Source organism: Thunnus albacares, chromosome 8 (assembly GCF_914725855.1).
Source record: "Thunnus albacares chromosome 8, fThuAlb1.1, whole genome shotgun sequence".
In the NCBI taxonomy this organism is placed as follows: Eukaryota; Metazoa; Chordata; class Actinopteri; order Scombriformes; family Scombridae; genus Thunnus; species Thunnus albacares.
In genome coordinates this window covers 24,515,855-24,540,024 of record NC_058113.1, presented here as the reverse complement: position 1 = coordinate 24,540,024, position 24,170 = coordinate 24,515,855, and the positions used below count along the sequence as shown (strand labels likewise).

Below are 24,170 nucleotides of genomic sequence, written 5' to 3'. Positions count from 1 at the left end.
CTGCCATCTGCAATACCACAGAGTATTTCCAGCCATTTCGGCACATTAGTCAGCAGTCCTTTGACTTAGGCTCTCCACGCACCACTTGGTGTATTAGCAACGCTCTCCTCTGCTACGATACACTGCGTTTAAGGGTGCAGTTTGAATAGAAGTTTGTTTTCTAAGATTAAACTTTATGTCGCTGCTGATCTGACCTTGTCCTCTCGAGTTTGATGTAGTGGGAGGTGCTTGAGTTGTTTGCTGCGGCGATGTTTTCTTCTGTCAAGGCCAATCAGAGCCTAGCTGGAATACCTGTGGTGATGGTATCGTTTTAAACTGGTGAAGACCTCCCCCCACTCTCCCGACACTGCCAGACCAAATGGGATTAGACAAGCACCCCTAGCCATTAGCACTTGATCCCTACCTGCTTTCTTTCTCTTTAGAAAACTACTGCTGAAATAGTTGGATATGTTGCTTCTCAATTCCACTTGAAATTTGTAATTTTTAATTCAGTAAACGATGGAACTCATGGAGATGGTGTTTCATATTATGGCTCGGGGGCTATTGAAGACAACCAGGGGCATTCAGATAAGGGTTGGGATCATTAAGGCTTCATTTGTAGCACAAGCTGTCCAAGAAAAAAAAAACAATCAGTTTGATTTAATATGCAGAAGTGTACTCTTAAATGTAATTGCCAGTGCAACGTGATGCAGTACTTCAGGTTGAGGCTGAGTACTGTCAGCACTGAAGTGATATACTCAAAGATAGATCCTGACCTAAACATCGTCCATTAGCTTATCATAGGTACATACTTCTATATGTTGGCTGATAAGTTGAAAGAAACCAAACATATATTTGAGATAGATTAGAAACACTGTCACCATAGCATAGTTCATAATCTGCACATGTATCATTGTTTTTATACTAGACTAGGATTTGGCGATAAGTATAAACCATGATTTAAACTAGTCTGTGAGAGAGCTGATCAAAGTCCTGTGTATATGAGCATGACATTGAGTTTGTTGAAATGTTACGCATCTCTATAACCCCAACTTTAGATCTTCTATAGGTCTTCATAGTTTCCATAGATCTATTTCTCATTCCTGCCAAAGAGATAGATAAGTAAGCAAAATGAAACCTGTCTCGGCAGATGAGAAGATAATCTAACTCAGGGGGACATTTAAATACTCCTGTTTATTGAGATTTAGGCTATATCATAACTATTTCTGTTCCTCACAGATTAACATGGATAGTCTCCAGCTTGTGTGCCTCTCATCCCTGTATAATTAAAGCAGCACTGATAATTAGCTGCCCAGAGTGATCAATTAACTACAAAGCAACTGTTTTCACAGCAATTTCTCAAAAACAAAGAATCAGTAACAAAAGGCCATCTCATTAGAAATTGCCAATTCATGTGAAAGAGACACTGATGCATGCAAGCGTCTTTATGCCTGCTTATTTCTGGAGATTCAGGGTTGCACCGGTGTTGTTGTGTTGTTGTCTATCAACACGTGTGCTTAAATCCGAGCATTTTGTAACGATAAGCATGGATATGCGTTTTCGTGTTTGTGTTCGCAGGAGTGCATTTGTGTGAGTCTTTGTGTGTGTTGCAGAGTGTTGTCAGAAGTGATCCCATTTTCATTACTCACTGGCTCAAAGAAGGAGGTGAGGCCCTGGCTTGCAGCAGTGATAAATGCATTACCCCAATAAACCCTGTCTCCACTGAGGTGCTGAATGCTGACACACACACAAACACACACACACACACACACACGCTGAGGAAAAGAGAGAGAGAGAGAGGTGGCTGGCGACGGAGAGAGGGATGGTAGATAAAGGGAGTAAAGAGACAATCAGATGGGAAGAGAAAGACAGTGACAGGTAAGAGGAGATGAGAAAGAGGAGATGGAGAAAGAGAAAGAAAAGAAACAACAGAGATGGGAAAGACAGGGAAAAGTGACAGGTGCCGAGAAAAAGAGAGCGACAGGAAGGAGAGTAGACGGAGGAAAGAAGGCAGACAGGGACTAGGAGGGAGGGAGGGAGGGAGGGAAGGAGGGATAGAGGGAGGGTGCAGGAGGGGCTGGTGGGTGCAGAGAGAGACAGAAGGTTAGGGGTAGAGGGGTGCTAATGGCTGTATGCAGAGCAGGACTGTGGGGCATGCAAGGGCTTGTGGGGGGGGGGGGGGGGTGTGTGTGTGTGGGTGGATGGGTGGATGGAGAGAGGTATAGATGGAGTGATGGAAGGAGGAGGGAGGTGAGGGATCAGTGGTGTCCAGCTGGCCTGTTCCTTGGCCCCTCATTAGAGTAGCATAGGTCTGTTGCGAATAGTAATCCTGGTGGAGACGGGGGAGGAGATGTATATAGTGTGTGTGTGTAGAGTGTGTGTTTTGAAGAGAGTGTGTACACCTGACTGTGTGTATATGATATCATGTGCATGTGTGTAAATTTAAGGGACAGTGACTGCATTTGTGTGTTTATGTAAGTGAGCTGCAAAATGTGACTGCAAAAAGTGTGCAGGTGTTATTTGACGTGTGTGTGTGTGTGTGTGTGTAAATGAGTGTGTATACAATAAGAGATGCTGCATGTGTGTGTTTATGTGTACGTGTGTGTTACTTAAAATGCTTATGTGGGCATATTATTAGATGAATGCACCTGATTGTGTGTATAATGATGTGACGTAGATGTGCGTGTGTGTGTGAGTTAGTATAAGTAAGCGTGCATGCATTTGTGTGTGCGTACATGGCATGGGAATATTTGGATGTGGGCCTGTGTGTATGCAGTGTGTTTTCATGAATGTGAATGACCGTGTGTGTGTGTGTGTGTGTGTGTGTGTGTGTGTGTGTGCGTGTGTGCTCTAACTCCTAATCACCAACTCTCTCACTTGTTCCCTCTCTCCCTCTATCTCTCTCTTCTTTGCTTCCCAACCCACCACCTTTGGTAATGAGGTGAGGGTGGGAGCGGATCAGAACCCTTAGCGGAGTGGACCGGCCCCATTCTCAGTCGCAACTACATGCGGGTCAGGCCTCCCTCATTAGCCGCCATCACAGTGACATCACAGGCAGTGTGCAAATTGAAAACACCAAGTTCACCGAATCAAATCAGAACCTTGCAGAGACCTGGCTAGTCTTTGTTTTTTTTTTTTTTAAAAAAAGAAGCTGAGCAGGTCCTTTTAATGTCTTTTTGGGATTCTTCAGGAATTAGAGGAGAAGTCGGACGCGGTGCGTTGGAGGGGGGGGTCAGATGGGGAAAACGAGAGGCTGAGAGGGGTGGAGGGCAGAATACAATTAAAAGGGAGCAGAGAGTCAAGGGGACTGACCTGGTGATGGGAGAGGAGAGGAGAGGAGGGGAGAGGGGGCAGTTCTGAGTGCACGTGCACCACATAATGAAAGGTTGAACTTTTTGCGGCTGGGGTGGCATACCAAATCAACTCACCCTGGGAGTGGCGAGATAGAGAGAGAGGAGAGAGTATGGACTGCAGCGTGAAAGAGAGCGAGAGGAAGGAGAAATGGAAACAACAGGCGACCCGAACGAAAGAGGCAAAGGCGAAGGAGAGGCAGAGACTTTAACGAGGGACAAGGGAGGCAGAGAGGGACCGAACATGGGAGGGACAGGGGGAATGCAGACCGACTCGCTGAATGAGTGGAGAGGAGGAGGAGGATGGAGAAGGAAGGGAGAGAGACGGAGAGTGAGAGGCCCCCGCTATGTGGCTGCCACGGGGGCCTGAGTGACAGAAATTAATAATTAGTGACAATGATTGACAGCGCTCCCTCCATCTGCGGCTCTCCGCCGCCTCGCAACGCCTGCCTCCGCCAGCGACCGCGGGCACAATGAGCTCCAGAGGGATTGTGGGAGACGCACTTGATTGACAACTGCCTCCTGGAGAGACAAGGGGGGGGGGGGTATGTGGAGGGGTGGGCATAGGAGAGAAAGAAGAGAGTAAAAGAGAGGAGGGGTGGTGTACAAGAGGGAGGGATGGAGGGGAGAGGTGGGTGACAGGGGGCAAAGGGGGACAGAACAAGAGAGGGGGTTGGGGGGGGTGATGGTGGTTAGGAAGATGGTCAGATATATTTTTTTTTTCCTCCCTCAGAGATTGAAGAAGGAATTGCCACTATCAACTCCTCTCTGTCCTCCCTTCCATTACCCTCCCCACTTTCTCCATCACACCTTGGGCTGCTCATCTTGCCGTCCCACTTCCACCAGCACCTCACACCACTCCACACCAGTGTATAGCACGATTATGCAAAAGTGACAAATTTACCACAGAGGGATAAATAAAGAGGAGAAAATGAGAAAGGGGGTTGAGGCTTCAGGTTTCTGCAGTGAGGGGGAATAGCCTGTAAATAGTCATCAGCAGGGAATTTGTCACTCTCTTCCACCCCTGTCCTGTTTCTTTTCCTCCTCTCATCCTCCTCCACCCTTCTATCACTCCTGTTAGCCATCCCTACTGTCTTTCTCTTTACTGTCAGCAGTGACACCATGAAGCGTCTTGGGTTTGCTACACATTTCTCGGTACGTGAGAATGCATCTGTGTAGGAATGACGCCTCGTGTGATGATGATGATGCACGCACAAGCTCTGTATGACACGAAGTCACACAAATGTCATTTCTGTCGCTCTTTCTTCTCTCTCTGTCACTTTTTTTTCCCTCTCTTATGCTTTCTCTATTCCTTTTGTACTCCTCCCCTCACATTTTCTCTCCTCTCCTTGCCCTTGCATCCGGTTTTTCTTTCATTTTATTCTCTTTTGATCCCTTTCTTTCCCTCTGGTGGTCTCTCTCTCTTCATCCTTTTTCCCTTCCATGCCATGCCTGTTTCAGCCTGCCATGACATGGCCTGGGCTAATGTGCTCCAGTACGGCTTAATCGGCGCACAGGTCTCCAAGGCTTACTGCTACACACTGTAACAAAGTACACTATTTACCTCAGGGCCACACAGAGAATAGGCTTGCACAGAGCACGGCGAAATCCAGTGGGGAATCAGTTTCACATCACAACACATTATTGATTCCTCCCCCCCCAAACTAGACATGTTTTTCATTGTTGCCTGAGCCTGGCTTCCTATCTCTCTGTCCCTTACAGAGGTGGGGAAGGAGCTCAGGATTAAGGTCATGCCCTAGAGGTAAACACTATAATGTGTCTTATTTTTCCACCAAAACGATCCATTTTACTGGTTAATAGTTATTTGTTCTGTTCCTGGGTGCATCAGTTGTTAGTTTGCACTTTTTTTACTGTATATCATGTAGTATCATATCATGTAGTAACAGCAGTGATGTAAGGCTGCAAAGTGGTAATAAATTATTTAAGATATATATTGTTTAGTCTGTAAAATATCTGAAAACATGCACATTACAAGTTTTTACAGTTTTTTGGGGACAATTGATATTTTTTATTATATAGTCGATGGTAGAAAGGTGACAGGAAACGAGGGAGAAATGATATGCAACAAAGGTCAGCTGGTCAGACTCACAATTAGGGACGTTGCGGTTCATGGTCAGAGCTTCAAACCCCCAGGCACCCTAAATCCCAGTGCCCAGAGAAGTCTTTAAATAGCTTGTTTTGCCCGACCAACAGTCCAAAATCAAAGTTTAGTCAGTTTACAATGAATTAAAACAAAGAAAAACAGCAAATCCCTACATCTGAGGAGCAGGAACCAGCCACTGTTTGACATTTTTGCTTGATGTTGACAATATTCTGCCAAGCAACTAATAAATTAATTGTCTAATTGGAGTTTAACAGTTTAATATCCCTTTGCCCTAATCTTTAAAAGGTTTTCCAGTATGTACAGGTTGCTATTGTCATTAAAATCTCAAAATGTCTGCTTTGATTTAAGGATTCGATGGTCTTCTATGGGTTAACAAAACTGCTCATATCCATTTAATAAACACAAAAATCAACAATTGTCAAACAAAAACATGCTGCTGTTTGTAGATGGTTTGGATTTGAACATTTGTGGGATGCAGGTAAATGTCCTTGAAGGTCCCTTATCATTTCCATCCTCTCTGTTCATGGCCCAGCTGAGGTGTATAACTTTGCTGCAACCCTTTACTCTTTACACACACACACACACACACTCACACACACACACACACACTAAACAGACGGCACAGAACACGTGGAGTTGACAGCTGGTAACTGCAGGGCCCAGCAGGTGCAGGGTGTGTGTTTATGTGTGTGTGTTTGTGGTTGGCCCCAGAGGGCCCCTGACTCATGGCCAGAGAGGCAGGCAGAGGTGTGTGTGTGTGTGTGTGTGTGTGTTTGTGTATGTGTGTATGTATATATGTGCTTGAAATGGGGGCCTGGCTGACTGACTAGCCTGGAGTTGACTTCACTTCAGCTCCAGTGATTGATTGGAATAGGCCTGGACATGAGGCGATGTATTGCCTTTGGGTCGCTACCTTTGACTACCTTCATTGCATCAATATCCCTCCCTCTCTCCCCTTTCTTGTTTTGTTATTTGTGTGTTCTTGTGGCCTTTTTCTGAACTTTGAAGAGTTCACTTTATTATGATAATCAGCACAAGACGTGTTTTACTGATCCAGGAACTTATTGGAGAGCCTTGCTTTTGTGATCTGCTTCATGAAATGGATCTTTGCTTGTAAGGAATATGACAGGATTAGCTCGACTTGAAGTTTGGAGGATTAAGTTTGCACAGAAAAACACTTTATCTCTCTATCAGACTCTCTCTCTCTCTCTCTCTCTGTGTTTCTCTCTCACCAGAACAAGCTTGTTCTTGGTCAGTATGCCATTTGATGGAGTGTGCTTGCCAGCCCGCCTGCCTCTGGCTATGGTGCCATCTTGAAAGGCGCCGCGGCACACACACCTGGCCCGCCGGCTGCCTCTTTGGTCTGTCTCACCTTTTGTCAGCACCATGTTAATGAAGGCCCTGTCAGTGTCCACCGCTCGCACACCAGGGCGCCTTTTAATGAGTTCGCTATTTGATCGCTATAGACACCCGGCACGAACGATGCTCGTTTTTTTTTTTTTTTTTTATCCCTCCTGGACGATGCTCCTTCGCTCTTGTATATGTATGCGTGTTCACAGAAGTGTGTGTGTGTGTGTGTATGTGTGGCTAAAGGGGAGGGAGACCAGAAGGAGGAGGCTGGTCAGCTGATTAGGACTAGTTTATAATAAAAGGGGGGAGGGTGGTTGTCTTTTTAAAAAAAAAAAAAAAAAAAAAAAAGGGAAAGAAAAGAAAATTATTATTTTTATTCCCCCCCACCCCCCCTCTGTACCCAAGTGAGTCGTGGCTCTCCCTTTTCAGGGGTAGATGAAAGCAGCTGGGCGCAGGGCTTCCAACAAAAAGTGCCAAGCGATCACAAACAAACCTTCAGATGAATCACATCAAAGGCGCTGCCCCAATTGTTAGCCCTCTCGTATCTGTGGAAAATTGGCTCATTAAGGGCAAAAAATGACATTGTTTACATTAGCCGGGGCCCTGATTAGTGCCAGCCATGTTTGTTGTGTTGCTCTGCTGTCCGCTTACCAACAGACCACTTCAGCCGCTCCGCACAATCGCTCCTTTGAAGGCTTTCTTTCTCTGGAAAAAAAGGAGATAGAAAGAGTGAGGACAACAACAAAAAAAAAAAGAAAGGGGAAAAACAGAGAGGGGAAAAAATACAGTCATACACAGGCACACAATACAATTGCTGTTCCAAACACACACAAATGGACATGATAGCTGGTCTTTTCTCTCTCTGCCTCTCTACTCTTCTCTGCTCATCGGCTTTTCTCTCTTTAGGACTAATTAGGTTGCTTGTGGAAATGGAGGCGAGAGGAGAGGACAGTTGGGCCAATGATGAGTCTGTTTGTGCTGTAATTGCGCTGATAAAGAGGGTGGTATTGTTGGCGGCAAAGAAAAGAAAAGAAAGAGCTGACAATGAAAGGGCCTGGGGCTCTTCTTTGCGCCTGGCGGCCTTGCCTCTGTGAAAAGAACACCTTTTGTGGAGCAAAGCTTTTGTAAACTGAGATGATTTCTAATCTGTGGAAAGTGCCATGTGTTTTAGACAGGCATGTGTGTGTGTGTGTATGTTTGATCTCATAGATCTAAGGTGTAAGGGTCCTTCTACCTTCTCATCTCCCACTTGAACTCCTGTCTTCTCTCTTTTCTGCCTCCTTTTTTTACAACCTCTAGAATCTGTAGAATCATCTGGCACTAGAAACCTGGATGAGATGAAATAAGATTAATTTAATCTCGAATCGTTTACTGAACTTCTGTAGCTGCAAAAAACCATAGGACTCATCACATGTTCTCTTCAAAGATGAAATTATACTATATTTTAGGGATGCACGATAATGGATTTTTTTGCCAATAACTGATATACCGACTCATTTTGGCCGATTGTCGATGCTGATACCAATATATGCTCATATTTTTTTCAGGAGACTATTATGCATGTATAATAAAGTATGATCCAGAAAGACAATATATGAATAAAGAACGAATAAGGACGAACAAAAAGACTGGAGTTCAGGAGCTCAGCATTAAAACTTAAAGGAACCTGCCAATGCGGGTCAAGTAGTAGAGTTTTCTTCGAGTTTATTAGACAGACAGGATAGGATTTAATCTCTGACCCACACTCTTAAGCAGAAGGTGGTGGTAATGCACCTAATACGCTGGTTCCCAACCGTCGTTATAATCCAAAACGAAGCAGTTTTTTTTCAAACAGAGTGGTACATCCTGTCAGCTGAGGTGTTTTCCTAGGGCTAGCTTGAAGGCTAGCAGAGTGTTAGCCGCAACATAGCCAGAGGGAAGCACAGCCAGCTAGTCTCCGCTAGCCCTCCAGCTAGCCCCGGCTCTCTGTGTGGATCCAACCAGAGCACTGACCCCCGGTTTGTTATTCAGGTTAAAGCGAGAAGAAGCAGCGGGTCTGTTGGGCAGCTGAATGAAGTTGAGCCTGCGGAGGAAGCACCGGGATCGCCAAGGTGAAACAGTGCGCAGAGGGAAGCACAGCCAGGCAGCAGAAGAGAAGATGACGAATTGGCAAAAATGTTCATCTCGGGCCGATGCCAATATTTCATTTTAAAGCCTTTATTGGCCGATACCGATGATGTACAGATATTATCGTGCATCCTTATTATATTTGTATAGTGCGCAGAGATACATAGATAAAATTGCATAACATTTCCCTTTCAAATGAATCTGATTCAATTCATCATCTTATTTTATTTCTGTTTTTGATTCTATCCAAGACTTTTTGGCAAACTTCCCCCAATAAGTTCCCTCAATGAAACATTTTCACCTATTAAAATTCAGGAGGGGACTTTTTATCTATCCCGGCTTGGTCTTGCAGCGGTGAGAGAACGAGACAGTGTGTCACAAAAAAAAAAAAAAGAAGAAACTTGGGGAGTAAAACTTCAAGTTATGGGTGAGCAGGTCAAGCTGCATCGCTAACGACAGCCACCGACCCCGCGCCCGCCCCGTGTTACCCTTCACCTTCCACCACTCCCCAGGCCGCCTCACCTTTGCCCTGGGAGAGAAATGGAGTCTGAGATAGAAGGGGGGGGAGGGATTGAGAGAAGGACGGCGAAGACCTCCCCCTCAACATAATGATAACCACTGAGATCTGGCCACCGTCCCCCACTGGCCCCTGGACACTCAGCCCCGCGGCCCCCAGGTCAGCTCAGCACATTATACCTCCTCTCTCCTCCTGAACTCTCTGACTCCACATTTACATATCCACCACTTTTTTTTTTTTTTCTTGCATTCCCACTTTTTTTCTGGTTTGCTACACTTCCTCCATTTTTTCTTACTACACCTCATTTTCTTTTCTGCCTCTCCCTGAACTCCTCCCTTTCTCCTCTTTGTCTTTTGCATCTCATCTGTACAGTCCAGGTAGTGTGTATGCACACCCGCGAGTGTGTGTGTGTGTGTGTGTGTGTGTAATAATTACCATTTAGAATACTAGCAGATCTCTGAGGGAGGGAGTCCAAGTTTGCCAACACCGAGGCATTGTGGGAGCTGTTTGGTTTGTGTTTAGGTGCCCTTGGTGTGCTGTGCTGAGGAATCAGAATTTCCTTGACTTTTGACCGCCTTTGTCCCCAGGGGGGAAGCAGGGAGGGATAGAAGGGCACGGACTGACTTCCATTTGTCGTTTAAGGACCCATATGGAAAATATAAATTGGTAGCAGCAGGAAAGACTGAAACCATTGGCATTCCGGGCATCCGCCATTTGAATTCATGAGGTTGTGTTGTGTCTCTGCCCACTTCTCGATTGGAATATTTAAGAACATGTCACACGAGGAAAGATAGATAGAGATGTCAAAAGTCCTAGTCTCTTTCATTGTTTTCTCTCTGAAATCTTTGAAAAGTCTCTTTTCAGATTCCCGCATTATTTCTTGTTAATATCGTATACGTAAACTGAATGAATTTTGACAGCTGGGATAAGTTCATTTAGAATCGACAGTGTCATTTGTGTATATGCAAAATGCTGCGGCTTGGTGAAAATCTTGTATATCCCCCTAAAATTTGCAGATATTATTATTCACATTTATCTGGCAGATGCTCTCATCCCCAGAAACTTACATAATGCTCAATATTCATGACTAAGGCAGCACCATCTGATCAAGAGAAAATAGACAGTTGACATTAAAGTTACGTTGTTGTCATTGCTTTTTAATTAAAAATCAATTTGCTAATTTTTTGATTAATTAATAAGTAGTTTAATCTGCATTTTTGCTTGACTTACATAATTAATCTATTTTTGAAATTGCTTAATTTACTGTCTTTTGACTTGTCATGTAAATGATCATTTCATTCTTGATTTTTTTTTTTTTTTTTTTTAATCAATAGTTGTAGATGTATTCACTTTCAGGACTATTCCACATTTAAACCACCCTTAAATACGCAATAAAAATGAAACACTATCTTATAACACACGGATAATGTCTTATATCATAAATCAAAATCACTTTGACGACATAATAGACCTCCCGCCTTACAACACATTTCCTTTTGCTTCCAGGAACCACACTTGACTAGCACAAGCCAGTGGTTGAAGGGAGTAAAGCTCACTAGATGGATGGGCAGGGTATACTGTGTACCGTGTGTGTCTGTGTGTGTGCTGAAGAGGAAGAGGAGGGGTGGTGAAGTGAGTATATGGCTTCATGGGAGCAGGCCTAGTGGGGGACTACATTAGGAAGGGGTTGTGTCCTGCTCATGGGACAAGGGACCAACTGCGACCTTGTGGATAATAACTGCCACCAGGGGTCACAGCTATGGAATCAGATTTCTGTCAATATAATCAAACAAAACTTCAAACATCAAACAAAAATTTGAATTTGAGAGAGAATAAAACTCTCTGAAGTAAAAATAAAAAGTCATCTCAATTTCTGACATAAACCTCTCGTGTGAGCACATTTTTTTTTAAGGGGTACATCCCCATTGACTGATTTTGAAGTGACAGCTTAGTGCTCAAAACATTGCTCAGTGCAGCAAGCAGTTTTGGCGGACACAGACACCCTAAACAGCGACACTGAGCAGTCAGTACCCACTAAACTTAACTGGATTCCTACAAAATCAATAAAGTGTAAATATTCATCATATATGTTGTCTGTGCTGTACTAGACGTTTTGATGTTAAAAGTAAAGCTAAGCTTCGCTGCGTAAGTTAGCTAATTAATGTTAGCAAACTTGCTACCTATAACGATTGTTAGCTAAGTAGGTTCACTGTTAGTGTACTGTGTGTGTGTGCACTTGTGCATGAAGGGGCACACATGCAAACGGACGCATGGGTCTGACCATAAGGGCCTGTTTAAATTTTTGGTTAGATATGTAAGTGCATGTGATAGCTTTTTTTCAAAAACGTGCTAATTTGCCATGGGAATCAGTGGAGGCTGAGTGAGGTCTTACCTAATGGAGTTGTCCCATAGACGTTTTTACAGCCGATGTCATCAAAAATATGCGTGTGCATGTTTGCAACGGAAGTGGCGTTTTGCCCCAGCCATCTGGACAAGTTAGCAAGCTTTAAACATCGAATTAAAACCGTTACCAGTATCAAAATGTCTGGTTGTTGTGTGTTCGGTTGTCAGAATCGACAACAACGGACTATTGAGGAGAATTGCTTAATCATTCAATAAACACACAAAGAGAGCATTGTCAGGTTATGAAATAATGTAATCAAATAATACAATCAGAAGTACAATGCATCATCTTTTTGAGAGACAGAGAATACATACCACCTAGTTACCTTTTCTCTCTCTGACAAGTTGGCGCTCAGGAAGTTAAGTACCCTTGTACAGGATCTGAAAATATCTATAATATCTTACAGGTTAGTGGACATTCCTCAGATAGAAACAACGGTCAAGAGTTCAACTAGTCTAGGAAAAGAATGTCTTCATGACAATTTATGTCAGAATGACAGCACACAGGTGTGTACCAAAACAGCATCACAAAGTGACATTGCCATCACACTGAATTGAAGAACAAACAACACTATCCTCTAAAGGTTTGTCAGATCAACACATTAAAGAGACATAGAAATCTACATAACTATGATTTGTCCTATCACTGGCTCAGAAAACAACATAAACTAACTTAAACAATCAACTGTCTCATTTTACACAGCAAGGAGCTAAGTTTAAATAGACACAGACACATGAAAGTATTTGGAATAATGTAGGTGTAATAATAAACTAACACTGAGCACTTTTTTAAGAACACCTTTTGTGTAACATGTATAATATATACAAGAAGTACATCAAATGATAACCACTATTTAAATCTCTCTCACAGGACTCAAGTTCAACGGAGTTCTGACAGGATCACGACTGTTTTAGAGCAACCGGTGGTGTCTATGTCTGCAGGCTATTAAACGTGTTGACTACCACTGGACTGACATTTGTAGCACCCATTTTATCATCAGGTAAAGTTATCTATCTGCTCTTTGATTTCACTGCAAAGCCTGGTTTACATTAACAATTGTCTGTAAGATATAGACTAATAATCTAATGTAGCTAATGTTTGATAACCAGTGTTAGCTGGTATTAGATTTGGCTAGTAAACAATGAAGAGTGTGTGTGTGTGTGTGTGTGTTTTATTTGCAGGTGAGGCATTGGGTAGTCCTGATTTTGTGCCCTTTGTGTTTGTATACACAAAACAAAGCCAGAAACCTGTAGGTTCAAATAATTAGGCCTTCACTCCTTAGTTGTTTTTAAATTTGTTTTTCTCTTTGCCATGATCAGTCTTAATTGTACATTACTTTTGTTTTTACTTTAGGTACTCCTTTTTGGTAGGCAAAGGAGGAGAGATGACATGGTAAACACACCGCCAAATCAACCTGCTCCTTCTGAAACTGCAGAATAAGAATGCAGCATGGATCATTGTCCTGGTATGAATATATTTTGTCTTACAATTAACTTAATTAACTCTCTCTCTCTCTCTCTCTCTCTCTCTCTCTCTCTCGCTCTCTCTCTCTCTCTCTCTCTCTCTCTCTCTCTCTCTCTCTCTCATACATACTTGATTGTTAAGATGCATGTTGTGTGGAGAGTGATCTATAGCCTACTATAATAATAATTCATTATGGTACTTTGAGAAGTGAGAGGTTTGACAGAGATCATTGACTTTTATTATCCTGCAGTGTGTTTACATGCACTCGAGTAACCAGGTTACAGTCGGTTTTCTCCAGAAGCTGATTTTCTTAACTGTCATGTGAAGGAGTAACCTGCTTTTTATAATCGGAGTATGGGATTAGAGACATCTGGTTTTTACAGGTAGATTTTACTCCCTGGAAAACATTGATTTCTCTGCTATGTATACATGTGACTAGGTTTCTAATCAGCTTTTTTACAAGTAAGCATGTGCACAATAACAGACTGCAGCCAAAGCACGGCGCTGAGCGGCTGGATGAAAGGAGAGATCATTAAACGGAGCGAAGCATCCTTGTATCTAAAATAATAGCATCCAAAGTCTGACTGAAACTAGAACAAAGTAGCCTGTAGATGTCTAAATAAGTCAGTTTCCACTGCTGAACGTTTGACTGTTTGTTATATTCAGACACATTCGCCTGTGAGGAAGAGCTCCGTCCTGCTTGTCTGTATCTCACTGCGCTGTCCACCTGCTTCAGCACACGATGCGCTGGATATATAACACAAGACAAAACGAGAGCATCATAGTGAAACGGAAGCAGCACAATTATCATTTCATCTCAATTATCCTGTTTTCATAATTGTTAGAAGCCAAAATTGTAATTGAAATTAAAATTTGATTAATCACCCAGCCCCAATAGATGGCAAGTTAGCTAACGTTAATAAGGTAAAAGCTAACTTACTTAGCAAAGCTTAGCTTTACTTCTAAAAAAACACAACAAAACACAAAATGTCTAGTACAGCACAGATAACATATATGATCAGTACTTACACTTTATTGATCTTTTAGGAATTAAGTTAAGTTTAGTGGGTAGTGAATGCGCATTGCCACTGTTTAGGGGTGTCTTTGTCCCCCAAAACAATGTCTTGGGGACTAAGCTGTTACTCAAACCTCATCAGCCAATGGGGAAAAAAACCTGCCCACACATAACAGTCAGGCAGTGCAAACGAGAGAGCTGGCAGCATTACCGCAAAGCTGACAATGAGGGCAAAAGTCTAATCAGTGAGAAAGAAGCCGAGGGAACTGTAAACAAAAGGACATATTATCAAAAAAGTAAGTTTACACAATTACACAGGTAATTTGTTTGCAAGTTATACATTTTACTTTTGAAATGACAATTTTTTTTGCTTCAGTGAGTTTTATTCTCTTTCAAATTCTAATTTTTGTTTGATATTTAAGAAATTTTGTTTGATTGTACTGACCATAGACTGTATAAAAATTATGGGTGTAGCCACTGCGACGTCAACCGTTGGTTTGTTTTGAAGCCTTGAGTTTGGCATTTTGACTGTCGCCATCTTGGCTTTTTGGAGCCAGAAGTTATAAGAAGTGACCATATTTGGATGAGAGGGTGGAACTGACCATAACGCTAGCCGGTAGCTTGGTTAGCACGGTGCATTTACAGTCTATCGTTAACTGTGATAATGCTAATGATAATCTTCGCTAGTGAAAAACGGGCTTAAGACCATTAAAACAAAATGTACTTACTGAAAAATCTGAACATCCGACTCCTTAGAGGGTCGTTTAGAACAACCAAATGCTGAACAAGACTTTTAGGTGACCAAATTTTTGCAATTAACTTTCATGAACTGAAAACATACTCAAATAGTGACGGCTACGTAGCCATGCCATATAGCATACCCTGCTTTATTGTCAAATTTAAATTTAATGGGACCATAATTTACAAAATGAACATCATGCTGTATTGAAGACTTGAAACTAGCAATTGAGACCATAAACTCATTAGGAAACTGAGGTAATAAATCAAGTGACAAATAGGGTTATTTTCCCAAATACTTCTATACAATCGGATTTCTTTTTGGAGCCAGTGGAGTTGCCCCCTGATGGCCATTAGAGAGAACGCAGGTTTAAGGCACTTCGGTGGTGGCTTCACTTTTCAGACCCGGAAGTACCGGCTTGGTATTGACAGAAATCTGATTCCATAGCTGTGACCCCTGGTGGCAGTTATTATCCACAAGGTCGCAGTTGGTCCTTGTCCCATGAGCAGGACACAACCCCTTCCTAATGTAGTCCCCCACTAGGCCTGCTCTCATGAAGCCATATACTCACTTCACCACCCCTCCTCTTCCTTGTCAGCACACACACAGACACACAAATACACACACAGTACATAGTATACCCTGCCCATCCATCTAATAAGCTTTACTCCCTTCAACCACTGGCTTTTGTTAGTCAAGTGTGGTTCTTGGAAGCAAGAGGAGATGTGATGTAAGGCGGTAGGTCTATTAAGTCGTCAAAGTGATTCTGATTCATGATAACACATTGTCCATGTGTTACAAGATAGTGTTTCATTTTTATTGAGTATTTAAGGGTGGTTTAAATATGGAATAGTCTTGAAAGTGAATACATCCACAAACTTTAACTGCTGAGTTAAAAAATCACAAATGAAATGATCATTTACATGAGAAGTCAATAGACAGGAAATTAATAAAACAATTATAAAACAATCAAGCAAAAATTACAAACATTTTCTGGTTTCAGCTTCTCAAATGTCAGGATTTGCTTCTTTTCTCTGTTTTATATCATAATTTGAATACCTTTTTGGTTTCAGACTGTTGGTTGGACAAAACAAGCAATCTGAAGTCATCACCTACAGAGCTCTTTAAAATTTTGATGGGATTTTTTTTTTTTTTTTTACTATTTTCTCACATTTTCACGAGATTGACACAAAGCTGATTCCATATACAGCCAGCCGCAAAGGGAGAGAGACAGAGTGTGAGTGAGTGAGAGCGAGAGAGGACAAAGCTTCATCACTTCCCCATTCTCTCCATCTCACTCCCAGTGCCCTCCTGCTCATGTCACTGCTATCAGTTTAAGTGGAGCATTATGCAAAACGGAGATGATTTTGGCTTTAGGGGGTGTGATAGGGAGAATTGCGGGTTAATGTAGGGGAGAAAAGAAAAGAAAGATAGGGATTTTGTTAGGTGGGAATAGAGGGTTAGAGCGATAGTACGAGGTTGTGGGGTTTGGTGGGGGGGTGGGGGTGTTGGGGGTGTTGGGTGGGGGAAAGGGGGTATAAGAGGGTTAATAAAAGTGACAAGTGAGTGTTTCATTCTATCTAAGCCACCTTCCTAGACAGGTAACTCACTTAGAGGAATCGCTGAGTGAGAGAGTCAGGCTATTGGGGGAGATCGTCACTTCGGTGTCTGTCTTAATATAAGCCAGAGGCGACACAGGACCCCGGGGTCCGGCCTTCCCATATAAAAGCCCACCTGAGAGCCAGCGCAATAAAGGCCACTCAGCCAGATGCAATATACCACAAAGAGAATTTTCTGAAAAACTTGATTTAAGCTGGAAAGGAATTGAAAGTTATTTGCAAATAGCGATTTCCTAAAATCATATACCCCAGGTTGACTTAGGAGAGTCATTCATATAAAATTGACTGTTATCTACAAGGTAAATGGATTTAGTTTTTACCTGACTCAAAAGAAAAAGTTATTGGAAAACACACTTTACTGAGTCTCTTGTCTCCTCTTGTGGACCGTTGAGGGGAAGTGCAGCGCTGCATATATCCTTAGAGGATTTCCAATTTTCATCGCTTACACTGTTTTGAAAGGGAATCAACTTTTAAAGAGGCTGCCAAATCTCAAACTCCTACAAGTTTATTGCACTTTTCCATGAGTCAAAGATGTGATTATTTTTAAAAACATTCTGGTTCAGTCTAGTGAGAATTTTTTACCTTAGTTATGTGTTCAGCAATATTGAATTCTCAACCCCAAAAAGTTAATTTTATCTCCTTTGTTATTGATAGTATGTCTCTCTAGATTGTGTCCGATTTGGCGGAGTGCAACTTTTGTTACATGTATGTCATAAATAGTGAAAAAGGTCCGTCATACTTTTTCATAGTCTAAGATGATGTCTTCAAATGTCTTATGTCCGACCAACAGTCCAAAACCTGAAGATATTCCATTAACAATGGTGTGAAACAGAAAAAAGCCAAAAATCCTCATATTTGAGAAGCAGTAACCATAGAGTGGTTGGCATTTCTGCTTAATAAAAGTTCAGCCCTAATGGCAAGAAGAAGAAGAAGCATTCAGTTACTGAGCACCACAGAGCTGGAACAAACTTCCAGATGATATTAGACTTGCTCCAATCTTTAAATCCAGGTTAAAACTTTTATCTGCACTGGTTTTGACTAAACCTTAACCAAGTACTGCTCATTAACCATCTTGCCCTTACATCTTTACCTGTCCTGTATCTATGTCTATGTTCTTCACTTTTTGTATTTCTTTTAAGGTTTCTATTCTTTAAAAAATCTGCATTTTAATGTTTTATGCCATTTTTTTTACTTTTTTTAACGTTTGAATGCATCATGTTAAACACCTTTAATTTCCCTTGTGTAAGAAATGTGCTATACAAATAAACTTGGCTTTCCTTGCCTCGCCATGATGCAAATGGGTTTGTTGTGACCCACAAAATTAGCAGAACGGTGCCAGAGGACAATGGCACTACGACTGTGTTAGTGCCACCGTTTTTCGCGAGCAAAAAATTAGGGGACAGTGGAAAATTTTAAAATTGCTGTCACAGCATTTCACTGTCAGTTTAACAGTACAGCCAATGTATATCAGAGCTCACATGGAAAAAAAATAGTGTGGGAGCAGGTGGCTGACACTGCTACAAAAAAAAAGCTACAAATAGCTTGCATAGCACTAAAAGCAAGGCTACAATACACAACTAAATATCATATCATATACTTACAGAAAATATGTGACACTACTGGTCACTGATTGATGTATCTGTTGCAAAAATCTGCTAAAGTGCCACAGCAGGTTGAAAAATGGTTTGAACTTCCAGCCTACGCACTCGCAGTTTGTGTGTGCGAGGCGTATGAGATCCCCCTGGGGTGTGTTAAATAGTTTCTGTGTATCACTATTACAGAGGTTAACAATTATTTTCTCCCTTGAAATGAAGGTGCTGACCCTAATATGAGGCCACTTAATACCCATAATAAGATGATAATTGGCCAATGATGATGGTCATGCTCCTCCCCCGCACCAAAAACCATCATTTAATTGTAATAGATTACCCGGGTATTTGTTACATCTTTCATTTCCAAAATGAAGCACGTGGATTACATGTTTGTGTGTGTGTGTGTGTGTGTGTTTTTGTATACTTGCATGTGTATGTGAGTGATCAGTGGGGGGAGGGGTGGCTAAGACTTGAGATGATAATAATACTTCAAATCATTTCCTCCTTCTCCTTCTCTTTACGCCCGGCGCCCCACTTTCTCACGTGCGCGCTTCACTGATGACTGTCATAATTGCGTGTTCACAGGCTCGATTTCCCCCGGGGGGTTCCCCAAATTAAAAGAAGTCATCCCACTCTGCTCTTCCCTCATCTCCCTTTCCTCTTGCACCCTGTTTTCCACACACAGCCAGATACACACACACACACGCATTTATCTCTCCCCCCTTCTCTCTCCCTCTCTCTCTCTTTCTCTCTCTCTCTCTCTCTCCCTCTCTCTCTCTCTGTTACAATCCCGCTCTAGGGATGCCATGCTTATTTGAATGGAACTTTCTTGTCTTTTTTCTTCTTCCTTTTCAAGCCGCGTGTCACTAATGAATAAATAAAACACACACAAGCAGTGGATTGACTTTCATGCATGGGTGCACTGGCTTTGATGAGACCACCCTCCTCCCCCTCCCCTCCAATCTTATAGACAAGCTGCCGAGGACAGTCACTCTCTGCTCTGCTAGGCTACTGGTAAACATTTGTTCTGTATGCAGATGATGCACATTTTAAATTTTACAAGGCCTCTGCTCGGGTCAAATAACAGTAAAGACAAAGGAATGCAGATTTAAATGACCACATCAGCATTGTCATATAAAATATCGGCATTGTTGCTCCACATCACTGATTAACAGTGGTTCAACAAACAGTACCAGTCAAAAGTTTGGACACACTTAACCATTCCCTTGAATGAGAAAGTGTGTCCAAACTTTTGACTGGTACTGTCTTTATGAGCATGAGCAGTGATAGCCGCAAAGGCTGAACAAAAGAGCATCACTTGCAGAAACAGAAACTCCACCTTCATCAGCAAAAAAATCTATGGATCAAGTAATCCTCCAACTACTATTTGCTTGTGAAGTGATTTGTAATACAGATGTCTGATTCACAGACTCATTCATTCAGTCACACTTTTAGCACCATCACCTGGCGTGATGTTATACTATATGAAAATGATCCCACATTTTGTGTTAATAATACCAGTGTTGGGATACACTAGTAGTGGTTCTGATGTGGCAGTGTACTGTATTTACCACAGTTTAAAAGCAAAACAAAGTCATGACTGGTGAGAGTAGCCTTTGCTAGTACTTACAAAGCTAAAGCCAGCAGTGTGTGCCCTCTCTTAACTGGAAAGGCCTGGCATGCCGAGCAGGGCAGAGGGATCCTGGCACTAATTAGCTTGTAATGGCATCATAAATTATGGACAAATCAAGGCGGTGCATCGGACAGACGTTTTAATGAAAAGTTGTAATGGGTCACCCCCGGAGGCCTGAGGGCTGAGGTCCTCTCGCCTGCCAGGGTTATCCATCACATCACAGCTAGCAACAGGATTGGATCCACACAGTGTTTCACAGACAGTGTGGAGGATTTGGAGGCTGGGGTTTTCATTCTCTGCATTAGCAATACCTGTTTGATTGTCTGTAGATGCACACCTAGGAAGAGCTGATATCGGATATTCCAGTGAAGCAATTTTTTCCTGTTCAGCTGCATTACATCACCTTGCATCACATTTAAATACATGCATAACCATAGAGCTGCACACACATGCCCACACATAACACATGCATCCATTTCAGACTTGTGCTATGGCACAGATGACAAGGCTGTGATTTTTTTTCTAGACAGAGGGGCTTTTCTTTCACCTAGAAATCTAGAAATCTTTGAGGAAATGGACACCAATCTCTGTAAACAGTTGGCCAAATAAAATCGTTCTGGGACTTATTGATGTTACTTCTGTCCCTCCATGCAAGACCCGATAGGGTTCTGGCAGTGGCTGCCAGATGAGCGTCTGAGAATCATTAGCGAAGCTGATTTGATTTACGTCCTGTGTAGATGGGGCCACCCAAATGATCTGCCTCCCCATGGCCGTCATCAATCACCGCCAACCAGAGGGCACAGCAAGCACGCATGGGAAAGAGAGCGGGGTGGCACACCAAAGCGCCCACAGGGTGTGTGTGTATGGGCATGTATGCACGCATTTTGTACAAATGTATACTCGTAAATGTTTCTGTGTGGATGGGAAACATATTATGCGTGCATGTGTGAATGTGTTTGTGGGGTGGAATTTGTGTGTGATCAATTATGTGTATGGGAGTATTTTGTGTACACGCATATTTGTGTGGCCATGTGTGCATATAGTGCTGTTAAGATCCAAACAAGATGTGTAATTATAAATATCAACCTTTTAATTGAAGGTTCTAGGTAACATAATCTTCCCTTCAATTAAATGACAAATCCAAGCACTAAATTGTTGGTTAACATTCAGTCATTTTTTTGTGACATTTGTGATATTTTGTCAATGTTGCTTTATTATGTAAGTCAGTGGTTTCCAACTGGCCTAGCCTCCGAGTTTTCATTTCTTCTTGTATAATAAGTCTTGTGCATAGGGTTACTTGACATATATTTTTATTTTTCAAAATGAAAACAAAAATAAAAGGTGAATTTACTGCTTAAAGCCATCAAAGTGAATAGTACTTTTACAACAATGTGCAGTTAGAGCTAAAAAAAACACCCAGTAGCATTAAAAAATGTGCTATGGAAATTGGAGCTGATCAGGCTTATTGCAGCTTCCAAAACATGTATTGTAAAAAAAGAATATCTTAACATCTTAACAGGTCTAATAATAACAAGAGAAATGAGGGTAAAGAGAAGAACATTTTTTTCCCAAGCAAGGCTGGCTTACAATAGGTCCATATTAGACCATACACTTTTATATGCATTTTCAAGTCTGAAAGTTTCTTTGGGGGGAAAAACGTACAGCCAAGTTTAATATTTTCTGTGTCGTAAGTACCTCCTCTCCTTCTCTGCTAATTGGTGTTTTTCATGGAAGAACCTTTGACATGTCACATGAGTAAAAGCACAGATGTAAATAATAAAATTAATGATGACTGAAATTCATTAAGCGGCTCTGGTTTCAGGGTCCTGGTGTTGTGCATGCTGGCTCACTGTCACACTCTCATGTCTTCTTGGGACAACTGAATAGAACAGAGGTGTTGTTAATATTATTAACACCTGTATTTTCTATACTATGACAAGTAAAACTTTCTGCTGTGAAAAAAGCCTAGTAGATACCTGCTAATCACTCTGCATTGGGAAATGGTACTTCAAAATAACAGCGCTATGTCAGAAATTCACTATACTTCAGAATAAAGACTTTTTGTCAATTAAGTTGATAAAGACATTCACAAACCACTTAAAATGCCCCCACTTGAGAAGAGCTGATTTTTGACATTTAGTTATTGTGAATACTCAGAATCTGAAGGAAGTCCAAAGTATTCACACTGAACATGGACTCAAAACTATCTAAAAATAATTCATGTTATCCCAGTGTTATGCTTTATAACATAAGTGGCACAAGGATTTGTCTACCTACTATACAATACACATTTAACTCTGAATTCAAGATAGTTTTAATCATTATCATATCAAATTATTGTGACTTACTAAAGGTTTGAAGTGCTACCACAGCGTGTCTAGTAGATACCAACTCCATATATTTTGAATTCAGTCCAGTGAGTAAAATTGTAATCTAACCTGATCGTTTCTGACCCAAAGCAAGAGAGCTGCTGAAATTTCCATGCTGTTCATGAGGTCTTGAAATCACAGTGTAGCTGCTTGGGATTAATCGAGACATTCTGGGTTCTGATCAAACTTTCCCCTGAAAGTACTTACCCTTTTTTACTCACATTCAGTGCCCCTGTGTGTGTGTGTGTGTGTTTGTTTATATGTGTATGAATATTGTGCGTCTGTCTGACAAAGTGAGTGAAGTGGGGGTCTAGTGAGAAATGGGTGCATTTCCATTTGAGGGCTCATGATTGACGGCCAACTTCGGCTTCCCTGGGAGTATGTTGTTGCTGGCAAGAATCCATGGCGCCTTGTTCACTTACAGAGAGTTGGCACAGGTTCCACTCCACAGTGGCGCACAATTCACATGCCACTGCACTGTTGCATCAGCAATAATCTCTTAAAGCTAACAGAGACAGGGAAACGGATCAAGGTTTCGTTAATCGAAATGCCTTTATCCGAACCTCCTCCCATCATAACCACCTCCACGCTAAAACACCATGGCACTTGTATTATTGGAACATGCATGCTCAAATATCTCCCTGTGATATGCTAATGAAACACTAATCCTTTATAGTGTAGATCTATTTGCACTTTTATAGCATTCAGAATCCAATGATTCCATTGGATTCAGGTTAAAGGAATATCAAATTAGATATGCAGTATCAAATCCTGAATTTATGACTCAAATATAGGCCTATTTGTATTGTTTTTGCCAGTACGCTGGAGCAATAGTGATGATCTGCAATCACTGAATACTATAAAATACTAACCCACATAGAGCACACACATACTGTGGATCATATCAGCAACATGAATATCACACACTGGGGAGAGGTGGGTTTTGTGTGTGTATTTGTGTTTGTGCACGGGGTGAAGGCCAAATTAGCCAGGTTGTATAAGCAATTATTGGGGCACACTATGTACCTAAGCACCCTAATAGCTATGTAGAGGAGGCATTATTCAATTAGAGTGGCGGTTTGCTGTAGCGAGGAGCAGAGCAGTGGTGACAGCGCTGGTGTCTTCTCCTTATGAAACAACCTATTTAAGCTAAATCAACTCCCACTTAAGAGCTGCGGTAATAAGCGCGCGGCGACGCTCGCCGGCCCGCGGGGGCCCATCCGTCATGCTGTAATACGGAATCAGAATGAGTGATAACACCTAGTCCTGCTACAGCGCCTTAGCTGCTGCCGCAGGAGCGGCTCTCAAGCACACTTACACACACACAAGATAACATACACACCTGCACAGACACACACGTACACATTGCACAGCAATACTGCTGGATAGCTGTGCTCATTTCCGTCTCCCACCCACCTCCTGCTCTATTGACTTGCATATGCAGAAAGAAATTGTGTTTCCATGGATTTGCAAGTATGAGTCTGTTTTTTTTTTTTTTTTTTAACTTTTTGCCATTGTCCGAGTGTGAGTACACTGTAGTGTGTTGATCTGGTATATGTGGATGCAAGTCTATGTGTTTGTGTTTGTACATGATTCAAATAGTTATATAATTAGTTATATGTATAAATATTGCAGGGCTACATCTAGCAATTATTTTCATTATAGATAACTAGTGCAGTGCCCGTTCAAAACGTGCCTATTTGCAACAGGCTGATTGCTTGGCCTCTGGCCGCCACTTCAACGCATAGAAAAATTAATACAGTTGATGCGAGGTGTGAATGAGTATATACACCAACAACATGAAAGAAATTAACATTCTGTTATACACAGATGTTATAAATGATAAGTACTCTAATGTAAATAAATGTTATTTTCTCATTTCAAGTAAAATAAGGGCTGTATTTAAAA

The 24,170-nt window shown here is 41.9% G+C and overlaps 1 long non-coding RNA gene across 6 annotated transcripts in view; it reads left to right on the top strand.

Moving 5' to 3' along the window:
* Positions 1-24,170, top strand: part of LOC122987845 — a 97,938-nt gene that overhangs the window by 6,676 nt on the left and 67,092 nt on the right. For 3 of the 6 annotated variants that reach the window (XR_006404632.1, XR_006404633.1, XR_006404634.1), the window contains exons 3-4: positions 12,702-12,831; positions 13,185-13,296. This is a non-coding gene — a long non-coding RNA (uncharacterized LOC122987845). Of the gene's footprint in view, positions 1-12,701; positions 12,837-13,012; positions 13,081-13,184; positions 13,297-20,630; positions 21,696-24,170 lie in introns of those variants that run through there. The other 3 variants (XR_006404630.1, XR_006404631.1, XR_006404629.1) reach the window with 3 other exon arrangements.